General features: G+C 54.2%; 2 protein-coding genes across 9 annotated transcripts in view; one reads left to right on the forward strand and one right to left on the reverse strand.

Annotated features, from left to right (window-relative positions):
- LOC113205953 (uncharacterized) overlaps positions 1-16,678 on the reverse strand; it is a 197,224-nt gene that overhangs the window by 133,675 nt on the left and 46,871 nt on the right. The window contains exon 3 of one of the 3 annotated variants that reach the window (XR_008010883.1): positions 9,669-9,733. The exons of the other annotated variants lie outside the window; for them this stretch is intronic. The gene's annotated coding sequence lies outside the window, so the exon portion shown is untranslated. The remainder of the gene's footprint in view (positions 1-9,668; positions 9,734-16,678) is intronic. 3 annotated transcript variants of the gene reach the window in all.
- LOC113205939 (transcriptional activator MN1-like) overlaps positions 1-16,678 on the forward strand; it is a 195,614-nt gene that overhangs the window by 29,732 nt on the left and 149,204 nt on the right. The gene's annotated exons all lie outside the window — the stretch shown is intronic.

The following is a 16,678-nucleotide window of genomic DNA, read 5'->3' on the forward strand; positions in this document are numbered from 1 at the left end:
CCGCCCCCACCCCCTCCCTACTCGTCCTGTTTTATCGGCGCTCCCGGAGTTACCGCCGCGCCTTTTATCGACCACAAAATTTCCGCGGAACGGATTTATTCCGGTCGATTTCATGATTTCGACCTTTATGTGTGCCACTTAGCCACTTAGCTGAGCGCGATATGGCTTTCTTTTTCCTCCCCGTCCGCCCGTCCGTCCCGTCGCTCCCTCCCCACGGCCCGCCGCGCCACGCCACGCCCTCGGCGGGGTGGGCGACCTGTGCTGTGCGGTCTGATAGAATTCGATACCACTTCGGTTCCACTTGGACGATCTGGTTCCGTTTCCGCTCGAGCGACGCGCTGCTGATGCTGCTGTGTTGTGTCGGATGTCACCAGCGCTCGAGCAGGGAGGGGGGATGGTGGGACCCGCCGGTCCGAGACGAAGGCGCAAGGAGGAGGGAGAGAGGAGCAGAGCATGACTCGTCCAAAAATAATACCGCCCTGGAATGTTGCAAGTCAGTTGGCGCTAAATACTCGCGCGCGTCGACACGCCGCCAACGCCGACCCGGCGCGCGGGGGGTGGGTACTTGCGGCCTCGACGGCGCGGCCCTCGCCGAAGTTGGAATATTGCAACCTTGACTTTCGCGGTCGTTTTAAGCCTCTCTCTGCTGGATGCCCCCCCCCCCTTTTCCCCTCGTCGCGTCTCCGTCCCACAACGCTCCGCAACCCGCGCGCAAAGTGGAAGTTGAAAAGTCAATGACCTAAAGTTCGGCTGGTGCCGCGCGGCCTTGGGCGGCAGGCGCTGGCCTTGGGGCAGGGCGGCTAGGCGGCGCACGGCAGCGCGGGACGAGGTAGTGTCCGGGGTCAGGCCTCCACATGGCGCCAACGTAGCGTCCAGCACACCCCCAGTAAAGAAAGCTACTCAAAATCAAGTGCACAAGTCAAACAAACTGACTGCATGCACTTGTTTCGAGAAAAAGCGCAGGGAAATGCACTAAATTTTAAGTATAGTATCTGCCTTACGCTTTACATCACGCTTAAGCACATCGTGCGGCACTTTTGGACGCGAGGTTACTTTCCAAGTGTGTGTATGCACCTGTTTAAATGCCACATCTACTCTGGAAAAGCAAGTGTGCGACATTCTCACACTTGCGTTTCAAGTGCGCCTGTGAAGAGTTTTATTTAACAACAAGGCGCGCATGAACCGTTACAGAATAAAAACTCTTTCTCTAATACTTTGAAAGCATCTTGTTTGCTAACACCGAAAATGTATTTGCTGACCGAGGAACTTACAACGAACATTTCACAAAAAAGATAAACATGGGAACTCTAAATAGGTATTTCTAAAGATATTTTTGCACTTTTTCTCTGAAGTGGTCTCTGTGAGCGCGCTCGTCAACTTTGTCTTCCAACGGAAACCCTTTCTCTTCCTTTCTCTCACAATTCCAAGGCCACCACTAGAAACAAATCGAGGATGAGGAGCCACTAGGAGCAGAAAGAGAGGGTTGGGGCTGATTTTCACACCAAAGAAGAGCGGAAATGTAAATAGCGGCTCTCTCACGATCCGTCCGCCCCGAGACACTTTGGCGCACAAAGAGTTACTTGCAGTGGGACGAAATTAGTTCCAGTTGTTGACTTCCACCTCGTTGCAGCTCGCGGGCGGAGGGCCTGCCCTGGAAATGAGGTGACCCGGGGAGCAAGGGGGAGAGACAGAGAGACAGAGAGCGTGAGAGAGAAAGAGAGAGAGAGAAGAGGGGGGGGGGGCACCCCTCCCGCCCCTGCTCTATAGGGGTAGCAATGGGCCAAGCTAGTGGAATAAGAAGCCACTAATGCTGTAGACACTAGAGAAAGAGACGAGGAGAAAGGAATGCCACGGCACTGAAAAACGGACAGTGCGCAAAATCTTCAGTAGTAGCGCGGAAGTAAATTTTGGTTGCCAGATTTAATATCTAGCTCGAGAAAAAAAACTGTCCTTTTGGAGTACTTAATCACACATTCTTTCGTATTGCTATCAAATAACGCCGCGCTCATCACTAAGCTACGCGTTCACTGTGGCGACAGCATGTTGGTTTGCTCCGCAAATTGTTGGCTTTTGCAACAAAAAATTTTCAGAACACAAAGCAAAGAGAGAGAGAGAGAGAGAGAAGACGAATGCAAACGCTGCGCTGCCCCAGTCACCCCGAAAGGGAGAGGGAAGGGGGAGGCTGTCGCAAACGATGGATGAATGTAGATGAGTTTCCAAGAGCGGCCGGCTGGTCGCCGTCACCTCAAGAAGCCACTAGTGCGGCCCCAACACAAAGCGTAAGGGAGAGAGGGGAAAAAGTATAAAAAGACTGAAGTGGCGATCGATTAGAGAGATAGGAGGGGGACCTAATTAGTTCCGGAGCGCCGCCGCTAATCACCAGCCACTTTCTTTTTTTTTTCTGGGGAGAAGAAGGAATCCGCTTATCCAATACGAGTTTGCCTACCGTTGCTGCTTCCGATAGAGGCCCCAAAAAAGTCGATTTAAAAAACGTGCCGATGCCGATCAACTCGAAAAGAATTGCGGCTCTCTGCCTTGGCTCTCTAAGCATTGTCTGGGTTTGAACAATTTCGATGAGATGGGATACATTTTCAAACTGCAATAGTAAAACTAGAGGAGCAGTGCTAGTACTGGGAGTGTGCAGGGGTGTGTGTCGGGCGGGGCGTCCTCGAAATCAGTACCAGGCCGTGGCGGCCGGCGAGGCTCGGCCCGGGGCTGAGGTTCCCCAGAGGTTGGCCGGGCTCCCCTCGCTGCGCCCGCCCCTGCCCGCCCCAGGCCGCCCGCACCCACCCAACCGCGGCGACCCTTGGCGGCCAGGCAGCCGGGGGTGATGGAGGAGGAGCAGGGCGCAGGAGGGAGAGGAAGGCAGACGGGGAGAGGCGGAGGCACAGCAGCTGCCAAGGTAGGCATGTCATGTTTAGAGAGAATTCAATAAATTTGCATGTGCGACCGCAAAGGAGGGGGATGGGGGGCGCTCACCGGGAGCGGGAGGGCGCGAAAAAAGAGATTAGGGGGGCGGTGAGGTGAGGATAGAGAGATGGAGAGGGTGAGGGTAGGATAGAGAGGCCCAGAGCTCTGGGCTCGAGGGTTGCCGAGGACGACCGCATACGGCGCTGGGGGTTCCGTAATGGAATTTCCGTAAGGCGCAATTAGGCAACCCGCGCCTCACACGGCATAGCGTAGAGGCGGGGTTGGCGTGGAAGGGTGGGCGGAGAGGGGGGGGGGGTAGTATCACAGCAGAGAGGGGTGCGGTAGGGGGAGGGGGGAGATATCACAGCAGAGAGAGGGCATGAAGGGACCAGCCATAACCCTGCGGCCGGCCTGCGGCGGCGAGCTGCAGAGACGCACACCACTCGCCCGCTCGTATTCATCCCCCCCGAGACAATAAATGTCATCGAGGTGGAATGTAGTATGTAGGTGAGGTAAAATAGCGCACACGTATAGCCGTACCATCTCTCGCCACCAATCCATCACTCTAATAATTGCCCAGGTATTTGCATTAGAAAAAAAAACGGTCATAGATAACATGGACACTTTGACTCCAAAGCATATAAAATTACATGGCGAAACAGTGAAAAGTTACTAAAGGAGGAGTATCCGAATTCCATCGATAATTAAAGGTGCTAATAATTTATGATTCGGATACAATATAAACATGAGCAAACTGATACTGTCCAAACGTTTTATTGTTTTTTCCACGCGGCACGTTTCCGCAGGGTGGTAATTGAATCACAAACGCGCGGCCACTCACTCGATCCCCGGGATCAGTAGGGCGCGGCGGCGCCGGCGGGCCGCAGGCAGAGCGGCGCTAGCAACAGATGGCTAGTTACCGGCCGCGTGTCCGGCGGGGCGGCCACCGGCCATTCCATAGCGCTCCGCCGCTCCCCCCTGCTGTCCGCCGCACCATCCGTCACGATCGACTATGCAAATCGGCAGCTATTAGTCGAATTAACACGTCGACGACTTACTGACCAGCAGGAAGGAGGAGGAGGGGTCGCCTGTCGGCGCGCGGGGGCAGCGCAAGGGCGTCGTGTGGACAGCAGGATCCTTTTGGATAATTCAAGGCATAGGCTCAGCGCGACCCGCGGAGCACACGAGTGTGGCCATGGCCGGCTGACCTTTCACTGGAATAACAGGACAGTGCATGGGGGGGGGGTGAGCTATTTTTTCAATAGAGTGGTGCTCAGCACGCGCACATGGTTTGTGGTATAACACCGACGACAGCAAGACACTCCGGGTATTGTTGCACAGAGTGCTTTAATTTTTCCAAAAACTAAAAAGTCAAAACCATCGCTGACCACAATATGATATTTTAATGCTTTTGCAAGAGGGCTACAAAAGCTTCCGGCTGATTCCTTACAAAACCCAACTTTATCCTTCTGTTTCTCGAATGTGTGTGTGTGTCTCTCTCTCTTGGCTCACAGCTCACACACGCCACGGCACCTCGCGTGGTACCCGCCCGGCTGCCATGTCAGCGGCACGGTGTAATTGTTCCGTGCCCCGTTCCGCCAGCGCAGCGCCGCGCCTTGAGGCGGGTCAGTGCCGGTTAAAGGGGAGCCAGCAGCGCAAGGTGAGCCAGGGGAGCGGCTGCTAGCTGCTGAGCAGCGGCACGGAACATCATCACACGGTCGAATGCTAAACGGAAATATATATATAAAACGCACGTCAGTCGTCAGGTTTTTTGATCGTCTCGAGTGGTAAGGGGCCTCACGCACGAACGGCACGACAACGTAATAGCCGCGCGGCTTATTCCCCATTTTTATTTCTCCGGCTCCGCCCTCCGGCCCGCCCGCCTAAAGGTGTCTCTAAGTGGCCGCGATTCATGTCAGTCGTCGAGCCTCACGCACGGGCACACCTCTCCCCTCCGCGGCGCTAGCAGTGGCCGACCCCGCCTCTCCCCCGGTGCGCCTAGACCTAGAGGCGGCCGCGCGCCATATAATCAAACAAACGCCGTATTACACGTTTTCTACACGATTAACCTCTCCTTTTTCTTACGTCCCTGAGCCACCCCTGCCGCCGCCACCCCTAGAGAGGCCTCCACGTGCAAGGGTTGTTCCACGTTCTGGGGGAGGAGGGGGGGGGGGCGCCTCACATTGAGACGTCCCGCAGCATGGCCCACTTCCGGGCGCCACTTTTTTCTTCCGGTCTATCCGACACTTCCGGTATCACTATCGGGAACGCCCATTGGCCTCTGCGCAACCATTCGCTCCTGCAGGCATAAGACACCGTCCTTTCCTCTCAAACTCGCCCCCACCCCCCACCAAAAAAAAAGTTTCGGTTTAGTTTTCTTCGATTTGTTATTTATGAAATCGTTTTCACACACAACTTTATTGCACTGTGTCGATCTTTTCTTCCCGCGCCCACTCTGATGTTTTTATGGCGCGGACACGCGGCCGACACTCTGTTGACAGCACGCTCCGACAGTCTGTGATCAGGAAGTTGCTCTGTAATCACCCTGTCGAGCATGTCCACCCATTGTCTTGTCACGTATCGACCTGCTGAGTTCCGTACACCGTCATTTGTTCTCATCGTATCCCACACACTAAATCTTAATGTACTCTGATGTCGTACTTTTTTAACAGACGAATGTGCAGATTAAAAGAAAAATCCAGATTGTACAACTTCGTACAGACACCATATACCATGCGTGCACAGAAAAGAAGATAGACATTATGTGAGCAGCCGTGAATTCCCAAACCCTTATTAAGAACAGCAAATAAGCAGTCGGTTAAAAGGGCACACGCGACTGTCATCACAGACGCGTCCTTGCCGGCTTATTCCCACCGACAACAAAACCTCTCCTTGGGAGCTATTCTTGTGTGTCCCCCAACGCGCTCCGCCCCTCAAACAGTTATGCCCACCAGCAGAGAGCACTGCGGCGCCACAGAGGGTGCGAGAGGAAGGGGGGAGGATAAAATAAAAATGTATAAGGGAGGGGTCGCAGTGAGAGGGGCCACGCCAGAGTATTGACATAAAAATTAGGTGTCATCGACTCTGCGGCGCTCTCCTTGGTTTTATGGGCCGTGAATTGGGCCCCGCATGGGAGAATCACGCGGGCTCCAGGAGGGGGGTAAGGGAGAGAGGGCTGGGGGGAGGGGGGGGGCTGCACAGAGTAAGGAAGGAGCGCGCGGCGTCCAGGTGTGGCGGTAGCGCCCCCGGCACCCGGCGCGGCAACACGCAGCACGTAAAGGAAAAAATATAAATATAAACGGCTAATGAGATAAACGATTTCGTGTTTCGTTCTTCTTGTTTTCAAAAAAGAAAAAAAAACGAGCAGTCCGTCCAGGGTCTGTTTGGGCCGCGGGGACAGCCTGTTGCGAACCCGCCCCCTCTTTTCACACACAGTCATCGGATTACTGTTTACCGACCATGTGGCGACGAGAGAGCGCGACTAAACGACGGGGGATAAAAAACGAAAAAGAGAAACACGAGTCGGAGTCGGCGAGGCTCAATTAGCACGCTGATGGACTGGGGACGGGCGGGGCCAGCCCGACCCGACGGGGATGAAAATAATCACGGAAAAATAATTACCGGCTCACGCGATGCGTCACCTGCTTATTTTCCAGGCGGTGCGGCCGCTCGGCGACGGACGCCGCGCCCTGAACATGCGTTTACGGCGAAGCAAAGTTCATTTCACCAAAGATTTTACAAGATGTTTACAACCACCTTTCACCACACACGCTCTAAATTGAGAGGGATTTTTCAAAGAGCAAATGTGTGCGTAAGATGTTTTTTGACCAAATGCAACACTGTAAACTGGTTGGCGTCTTGTGATGACAATAAGACGCCAAGATTTGGCGTTCCAATAGTAAATGACGCCTAATTCTGGCGTCGTTTGACGCCAAGATTTGGCGTCTTCCAAAAGGACGCCGAAAGTAGGCCTCAAAAGACGCAAAAGTTTGGTGCTCATCAGAGGACGTCAATATTTTGGCGACATGAGACTAGCCTTCAGTGAATCTTTGCATGCTGCTATTGACGAAGTAGCATGTCTCTCATCATGCAGAAACATAAACTTTGCCCAACGAATGAATTGGTAAAGGTTTCCAATTTGCAAATAAATTGTTCTCGCGACAAAAACTTAACTTCAAGATTTAAGGCGTAGGTTTTTTATCATTACCAAAATTTCTCGCATTATCGAGCGGACAATAATTATTTGCGTTTGGGTGGTGGGCAGGGGGGAGACCGTCAGTCCTCACGAGCCGAAGACAGAAGGAGGAGCCACCCGCGACGGGTCGGTCGGTCGGTCAAGGGTCTCTAAACATATCTCGGCTGGTGGGCCCAGCTCGGGGGGACCCCCGGGTGGTGCGGGGCCTGGCGGGGCCTGGCGGGGCCGCGGGGGAGCGACGCCTGTCACCCGCCGCGCCACCCTTCCCTCGGCCCGCAGTCACGCACCCCGCGCGCCGCTCCGCTCGGCACGCATGTCTGGCCCAGCAGTGCTTGTGCCTGTCGCATTTGTCGTAACCACTAAGCAATAATACCCCCCCGGTGGTGAGGGGTAGTGTCGCGGAGGCGGGGGCGGAGCGAGGCTAGGCGTGTTCGGCTGAACGGAGGGAGGGGGAGCCCCGGATGGAGGGGGTGGGGGTAGGGGGGATTACGTTTTCATTGACTTGGATATAGCTGTCGTGGAGCGGTGGCGGGGCGGCACGAGCCTAGCGTGCGCACGTATGGCCCCGGTGTTCCCAGTCTGTCTCGCTCGCACTCGCAACGGCCAGGGGCGGCTGGAAGGGCTGGAAGACAAGGACGGACGCAGAGACGGACGATAATAGTGCGCTGTTGAAATGGAAGGGAAGCGACTGGGAGAGCGAGTAGCTCTTTTTTGGGAAGGGATACTGATGGCCCTTTTAAAATGAAACAACGTGTGGTTTTCCCTACCTCACTTTTTGTATACAAAGTGAATCGCTGCTGTATCATGGATTGAGATCACGCGACACACAAATACAAACTTTCACGCCACGTGTGAAGTCGGTTTGTTTTCGCTTTTTAAAATGTACCGCACGCGCGTAACATTCAAAAGGAGCAAAAGCAAAAACATAATCTCGCGCGCCCGAAATGTGGGCATGGGCATGACGCTTTTTGTAAGTCGTAATAAGAACAGGATTGCACTACAACGAAGTCGTAACGGCGCCGTCTGTCCACTGGGATGCCTTTATATAAATAGCAGCCGCGCCCGCACGCCTTCGGGGGAATGAGATTTGTCCTCCCATCTCCGACAAATGACTGCTCATCAAATGTATGAGTGGCGCGCCTGGCGCGGTGTGGCTCGTGGGACCTGGCCCCTCTCCGCCCCCGGGCCGGGGTTGGCTCGGCCGGGGCTCGGCCGGGGCTCGCCCCTGCCGCCCATTGTCCCCACCGGTCCACGCCGCTTTTGTCGTCCTGCGGCGCGACCACCACCGTGACAAAGCCGACTTTTGAAACATCCCTCACCCTCGCCCACCGCTGCTCGCCCGATACACTGCACGCCCTGTGGGCCCCCAAACACACGAGACGGAAAACTTTTCAAAAAATTATATACGGAACATTGTGCAGAGCGGTGCAGAGAGCAGTGTCCCTCCTCCTGCTGTTCCGGGTCGGCGTGGGGATCCCGCCCCGCGCGCGCCACTCCCGACAAGCAGTGTCAGCCATTCAGCACCGAGGCTGCCCGCAGAAATCTCGCCGCCAGTCGTGAAATATTTGGGGCGGTTGGCACAAGCAGGCTGCTGCTGCTGCTTGCAACATGTGCTACTCAAGGAAGTGCGCGCAGCTTTGAGGCCCCGCGCCCCGCTCCGCCCCGCTCCGCCTAAAGGGGCACCCCCAGCGCCATCCATCTGCACACTCTACCCACTACCAATTATGCCGGGCCCCCTCCCCCACCCCTCCGGAGCCCAATCCGGCCCTCCCCACCACTAGCTGGCTTCCCTCGGCCATTACACACTAGTCCGCATACAGCACGGCTGGGAACAATCCAGCCGACACCTACTGCTGCTGCTGCTGCCACTGCTGCTGCCGCTACTGCTGCTATTAGCCCCACGCACCGGCCTCATATCGCTGAGGAGGATGAGGAGGGAGGAGCACCCGCCAGCCCGCACTGGGTCGATTCTTCCTACGACGACGTAGTGGCCTGGCCACCGCTGCCGCCGTCTTTTCAGACACCTGCGCTAGATTCTGCACTTGCAAACCAACTTAAAAATCAAGTCGTTTGGAAACGCATAATTGCAAAGGCAAGTCGTGCCTTTCCAAGGGTGCTCCGGCAATTTTCAGTTTAGTGTGCATCTAGAAAGGCACTTAAGAGTCCTAAAGGTGGTAAAAATGTGTGCCATTGTAAAAGGCCTAAACATTTAGTGCCTATTAAAGGTGAAACTTAGCACTTAATTTTCACTAGTGAAATCTTAAACGGTTCGGCTGCACACTTCCCAAGAGCATGACCAACAATACAGTTTGGAAATCGTTCGACAGAACACTTTTGAGCGCTTGCAAGTGCCCAACAACATTACCGAATGTACTTGGGAAGTGGTAAGTGTCCGACTCGCCTCGCAGTGGCGCACTCGGAAGTGTTTACCAGTTAAACACTTGATTTGCCAGCGAGCCCACCTGGGCCGAGCGGGCGACAAGATGACGCGGAGCAAACTACTACTTCCCATCCGGTTTGTGTTCCGGCAGCCAGTGTTTGGAGAAGAGCAGGATAAACTCACCGGCCCGTCACAGCGGCGGTGCCCGGCCCGGAAGCCTATGGGAGTGTGGCGCAAAGAGCCTCGTCCTGGAATGTAAAGATAACAAGGAAAGGGTTGGAAGATGACCACAAGCTATCTATCAAACAATTCATCGTCGATGATACCGTAACAGAAAGAATTAATACGGCGCCGAAAAAAAAACAAAAAAACCTGGAGGTTGTCGGGACATAAAAAAATGTCTTCTTCATTTTTTTAACGAAGTAGTACCGCCCCGTGGGGGTGGTGGAGACGCCGCCAAGGCGCTTTTTAAAAGCCCCTCTGCTCAGATAAATCATACACGTCAGGCCCCAGCGCCACGCCATGCCCCACCACGCCGCTACAGCGAGTGCTACAGCTGCCGCACAACAGGTACGCCACGGCCTTATCTCTGACGGGAGAGAGCGAGAGAGGGAGCGAGAGAGCGAGAGAGAGATCCCTAAATTACGCCCCCGGTGGTCCTTGTTTTCCGCGTGCTGCAAGGAGTAGAGGAGGAGATGAAAAACGCAGCGATAATTTATTCCGCGAGGGAAGCTGAGAATCTCACGCCAGATTTCTCATACACGCCCCGCCGGCGTCTCACACGCCTAATTCCCTCCAGGACATGAATTCCCCATATCAAATTATTAGAGCCCCCTTCCCTCTTCACCTCCGCGCCAAGCCCCGCGCGGGCGTGTCGACCCCGCTTTGAATTTACATGCGTGTATGAGATTCTGATATGATCCTCCTGCAACAAATTAACGCACAAAGATATATAAGGGCTGCTGGGCGATGGTGGTGGTGGTGTTGGTTGGGGGAGTAGGCAGTATCCTTGGAGTGACGTAGGATGCTTTTTGCTCCCTCCCTCACCCTTTTGTTGCGTCCAAACATGAAATATGAAGTCCTTGTATATCTTCGTTACAGGTGAGGTGCGCCTCCGCCGCCCCAACCCGGAATAATAAAATATCGACGTCAAAATAATACTACACGAAGAAAAATCTTTCATATGAGTTTTATCTGAACGCATCTTAACAGTCAAGAGCCAAAAACCGTGAGGAAAACGTTTTCATAACAACGCGCTATATTTTGTGAAACCAGGCGATCCGTTCGTTTCCCACGCGACCCCTCTCCTGCAGACGACGCGCCCCATTGTGGCCTAAGTGATCTTGTGTGTCTCCGCCGCGCAGGCAGACGGGCAGCGCTGCGCCAAACACTCGCCAGCAAAAAGGAGAAAACGAAGAGCGCGGGGCGTGGAAAAAAAGGGGGGAAAGAGCGTATACTTGAGCGCGGGAAAAATGAAAAGAGGAGAGGAGCGCAGCGCGGCGGCAGGGGAGGAAAAAAAGAGAAAATAGAAAATGACGCATGCGTCACGGAAACCGGGCTGCCCGGAGGTCGTTTGTTAAGCCGCGTGAGTTGACGACAGAGTTGTGCAAACAAGTGCCGCCACCTGCTGTGTGTCAACATCGCTCTCTCTTTTCATGGAAGAAAAACTCAAGGAGAGGTAAGGTGAGATGGCAGGAAAAGGGGGGGGGGGAGAACTCGGAGGTAGGTGAGGGGCGCTGGATTGGCCGGGCGGGGGATGAAGTGGCCCCGGTCCAGCGAGCCGCCGAGCCGCGCCTGCCGAAAGTCAAACACGCGTCTCCTCGCAGTAATTAGGACCGGCTCGGTGGGGCCGAGCCAGGCCGAGCCGCCTTCATTAGCTCTCATATCTTGGCGACCCAGCGGAGCGTGCTGCAGCACGGCGGCGGCTGCTCTTACCTCACCTCGTCAGCAGCAGCGCACTCGCACTAAATATTAGACAAGTGCCGTTCGAACACGGCCGCCGTATAGCCGTGTGGCTCCTTGCTCGAGGAGGAGGGTCCCCTACTCCTTCTTCAGCCGGCAGACCCCCCCCCCTCTCATCCCTCCTTCTGCCCGAACGAGGCGGGTTATCATCCCCAACTAAAACCTCCCGGTAAGCCTTTACTTCAGCACACCCTCCGTTTCTTCGCAACTCCTTCACGTCTCTCTTATCTCTCACCCTCTCTCTCCCGCCTGAGCCAAGGACGTGGACGCCTCGGTCTGTAGTTTTAGTGCTCGCTTTAAACCAGCACGTTTCGGATTAGCTCAATATTTACTGATGAAAATTGACTGCAAAAGGGTGGGGCGGGGAGATAGCGCGCGTATGAGTGTGCGCGGGCGAGTGAGACGCCTGCAGGGGGCTGTTGATGGGGCGCCAGAGGCGGAGCTTTACGTATGGCAGCAGTTACTTTCTGCAATCCCAGGTAAAACAAAACGGAGGAAAAGCGCTGACAACACTGTTATTCATGGAATGTGACGTCACATTCGTTTTAATGTAAATCGTGTCACATTCGTTAGAATATTGTGTCACATTCGTTTAAACGTGAATCTATGCTCAAATGCCCCCTGGATTAGCTGATTCACGTTAAAACGAATGTGACACAATATTCTAACGAATGTGACATGATTTACATTAAAACGAATGTGACGTCACATTCCTTGAATAACAGTGAAGACTAACAACCCTAGTGTGCGACATTCGTCGAAGACTGAGCGAGAATTAAATGTGAAGTAACCGCGACTGCTTGACACTGTTGCATGCAGTTGCAGCAGGTGAGAGAATGACCGTTCTCGCTCCTATGTTGGTAAGCAAATTACAGTTTTTTCCTATCGCACGTTTTACTGTTCGTTCAATTAAAAGAAAGCGAATGCTGATGCTCAGCCTGAAGTAAAGTTTACGACTGCCATTGACTTGGGATTCGAGTGTGGATAGGCGTAAAGGCGCTAAATATTTATCCGGTGCTAAGGCCTCCGGTGTGAACGCCCATAAGCAGTTACTTAAAGCCACAGCAACACGACCTAGCGGCGACGGTGGCGTAAATTCGTGGGGCGGTGATGCAGTGATGGTCTCTGCCGCGGCGCAACAGCCCATGACAATCCATCCCCCGTGGTCGAGCTTAAAAAAAGAAAAGACCGTGTTTTGTCTCCGTCGTTCTTATGGGGAGTGTCACTCCTCTAGCAGAGGCGGGGACCGCCCGCGAGCGAGTCACCAGCCCACGGAATGGCGCTGTAAAAATGCTAACAAGACATAGGAGAGTGCGGGAGAGAGAGGGAGAGAGAACGCGACAAGTGACTGGCAGTAAGACGGAGATGAAGGCACGCGCGCGCAAGACCAAGCAAGCCATAACCCTCAATGTCCACATAAACCTGACCGGAGCCCCCGCAGGCGGGGAAAAAAAGAAGGGTAATCGCATACACAGTTATCACTTGCGTAAATACGGTGCCGACAGGGAGGGGCTCGGCCAGGCGGGAGTCAGTCTAGGTGCGTGGCAGAAGGGCCACACAGCCACCCACATGTTGCCTCCGGCTTACACGTCCAACGAAATAGCAAAAAAAGTTATTCAAATTCAATGTATTCCGCTGATGGAATTTTTTGAAGGGAATTAAAATGCATCTGAGCTTTATGTTTTGACATAAAACTTTGGTACGAAATTCTCTGGGTCCATGTGCCGGTCTCGTTTTCTTTCTTTTTTTTTAAGGTCGGCTGGGGCCTTTATATTTATTTTAAGTTACGCAGTACGCATGCGGTTTTCACGGTCCCTTCGATTCTTTCTATTCCTTCGAAGCAAAAACAATCTCTTCCAATAGGAATAATTTACATCTCATTAATATGCACGAAAACATCTTCACTACAGGCGTTTCTTTTCTTTAAGCGTCGGTCGGGATTTAACATTTTCTTTCGCTCGGAGGCAGGGGGTGGTGCCGCGCCCTACGGAAGTTGTTTCCAAATCCAATCTGGGTGGGTAAGGCAGCCACGGAATCCGTCTGGACTCTCTCGAATATTCCTCCTGCTTTATTATAATTTTTTTCTGCGTTTGTGGGCACCTCCGTCTGATTACAACTCCCCTCTCGGTTTTGCCTAAAAGAATGCCAAGGTAAAGCTCGGGATCGCTTACGTCAGTCTCATGTACTGGCTGCTGCACCCCGCTCCACCCCACGGGAGCGGAGGACGGGGCGGAGCGGAGGGGTTGGGGAAGTTACAAGTCGGGGGCTCGCGCTGCTACAAAAGAATTATACAATGCAGACCAGAGAGAAATTTGTCGAGCAAAATCACAAAAATTTCATTTCCGGTGAGTGTCGCTTGCGTCCCGGCTCACTCACGTCGCCGTGTGGAAATAACAGTAACAGACCCCCCAGCAGTGGACAAGACTCAGGGGAGCATCAACATCAACCTCGACATCAACGGTCGATCATGCACAGAAAGTTACATTCTCGCTGCTGAGGCTCCAAACCGACTCCTCCGTTCCCTGCATTTTAACCTTTTCTTTTTTAAGGTCTCACCATACTAGACAAATCAAAGCGATGACGACGAAAATAACAACAGTTTGTTGCACTTCATCAAAACGTTTAGCAGCACTAACAGGCATACAGATTTGTTTTAATCTCCTACATACGAAATGATTAAGAACAGAATTAATAAACGTAGTAGACATCGTCACACAAAACGGCTAAAGTAGCCATAGCCAACCGTTTGTAACAGAGTACTGACGACGAGCCCCGGGTGGTCTGTCCGGGCGGCGCTGGGGCTGCGGACGAGGGAGGCATATGCACCGCACACTCTAAAGTGAGAAAGAATGAAGGCGCCGTGGGTCCGGCCGCTCCCCATCTGCGCCCAGGGCGGGCGTGGCGCGGCGGCCCGGGGGGTGCACGCACTAATCCTGCAATCCGTCAGGCGAGCCCCACCCAGCCTCACCACACCGCAGAGGAGAGGGCCCCTGGCTTTCTTATTTTCTTGTTTTCCATTTTAATACACGTTAAATTAAAACACCGCGGCCGGTGCGCGCCGACCACAAGCGGCTGCTCCTGCGGGGCGGAGCGCGGAGCGGGGCCTGATGCACCGCGTGAGGGGAAATTTTAATAAAGAGGGGCGCAGGTTCAAAGACAAAATACTGGAGAGCGTCGCGCCGGGCCGTGTACGCCTGCAGCCAGCGGGCTAGGCTAGGCACCCGGGCTGGTCCTGAGTCGGGCTCGCTTCCTTCCTCAGAAACATAGACTTCTGACAGCGCACACTTATTTCGGTAGTGCGTTCGAAAATGCTCTACACTGCGATTGCGAAACGACACTACACACAGATGATTCAAACGGACTATAATTTGACACGAGCATTTTGTGTTATGTTTGTAAGAACAAAACACCTCACCACTATTTTCCCTTTAGTTTAACATTCATGATTTTTTGGGCCCAAACGAAATAATTCCCGGAAAATTTTATGATGAATATATACAGTAAGAAATTCTCAGAACACGTTGACATTTTTCCTGACTCGTAGCAAATTTTCTTTGTCAGTCGTGCACAGCTCAATTCTGCACTGGTCTACCGCCCGACGTGTCTCAATGTCACACTCTTCTTTCTGTAGAGTATGCCCAAACGCGCTCGTCGGGGGGAGCCTTACCCCTGGCGGGAGTGTGGGGGCACGCAAGGGCCGTGTGAAAGGTTACCGTCATAAAACGGTTGCCTGTTGCGCCTGTTGCCTGCGGTCAGGCTGACCACCGCCGCTCCGCCGCTACCGCGAGAGCAGGGGCGCTCATTTGCATCGCGTAATGGAAAATTAGTACAATAGAGAGAAAGAGGTGTAAAGGGAGAGAATGGGAAGGGCGTGTCTGGCGGGTCAGCCTGGCGGAGATGGGTTATTAGCAGCAATAAGCGCTCAGAGCGAGCGGGGCGGCCTAACTCGAGATGAGCACCACGCGTGAGCAGCGGTTGGACAGGCCCCATGTTCCGGGGCTGGAACAATCGTGGAATGCCGTGCGTATGTGGGCTCCCCCGGTATTTTCATAGCCAGCAGCGTTACTTTCGCCTTTCGCAGCAGCGTCTTCGTCGCGAAATCAGACGAAGCAGCGGCGGCAGAGGGACCGAGCAAGTCAATTTAAAAGCGAGATTAACATGGGGAGCGCGAGCGGGCGCTCCGAATGAGTGACATGTCATCACGTGGAGCCCCGCACCGCTCCACCGCTCTCCGTCCCTCGCTCTCTTTGGCTCTCGCTCTCTCCCCTCAGCCGCGGCGGCGGCCGCCACAGCGCAGCCGCAATCCCAAGACACACGAAGAAAGATAAGTCATTAGGAAAAGTCAAACACAAGGAATATGACAATGGACCTCATTCCCGAGACACACGCATGCACGCGCGCCAGCGAGAAAGGGGGTGGGGCATAGGCGCCCCGAATAAGTGCACGAGTGTGTGTGAGAGAGGGAGAGAGAGAGAGAGAGAGAGAGAGAGAGGGGGGGGGGGGCGCTACTTTCTCGGCGCTCCGCTCGCGCCGGCGGTCGGCGGCTTGGCGAATGGTACTGATTGAGCAAGCATGAGGAAGAACACACGGCAGCACCAATTCCCGGAAAAGCAGCGGGTTAGTTCCTCTCGAGGGGAAAACTTGTCTCGATTTGCAACCCAAACGTACACGTTAAACCATCCCATCTGTATGTTGACGCGAGCTGCTGTTACATGTGCTTTCCGAGTATTGTGTTTTTCGCAGAGTCTGCTGCTTGCTCTGCCTGCTTCCCCTCCTCTGTTCGCACGGCGGCGCGGTGTAAGGAAGTGCCGGCCCCGCCTTCCACAATGCAATAAAGTGCGGAGTTAAGAAATCAGCTTGCGTTAATTCAGACCTGCTGATCAAGCCCGCCGCGCCACGCCAGGCAGCACCAGCGTAATGACTCAAAGGCGCTCCCGCCACCCTTCATTCCGAACAGCCCTTTCTCTTCTGCTGCTTGCTTTACCAACTCGCGGTTTTCAATAACACCAGGAGGGTGGGAGGTGGGCCAGGGCTAGAGAGGGGGGAGCAGGGGGGAGCAGGGGGGACCGGGGACCGTGGGGAAAACAGCGGCGCCTGTGTTCAACGAGGCCGTGTCTTTTGCGTCATCCAGTCGCGAATGACTCAAAGGCGCTCCCGCCACCCTTCATTCCGAACAGCCCTTTCTCTTCTGCTGCTTGCTTTACCAACTCGCGGTTTTCAATAACACCAGG

Source organism: Frankliniella occidentalis, unplaced genomic scaffold (assembly GCF_000697945.3).
Source record: "Frankliniella occidentalis isolate FOCC.00 unplaced genomic scaffold, Focc_3.1 Scaffold2, whole genome shotgun sequence".
Lineage (NCBI taxonomy): Eukaryota > Metazoa > Arthropoda > Insecta > Thysanoptera > Thripidae > Frankliniella > Frankliniella occidentalis.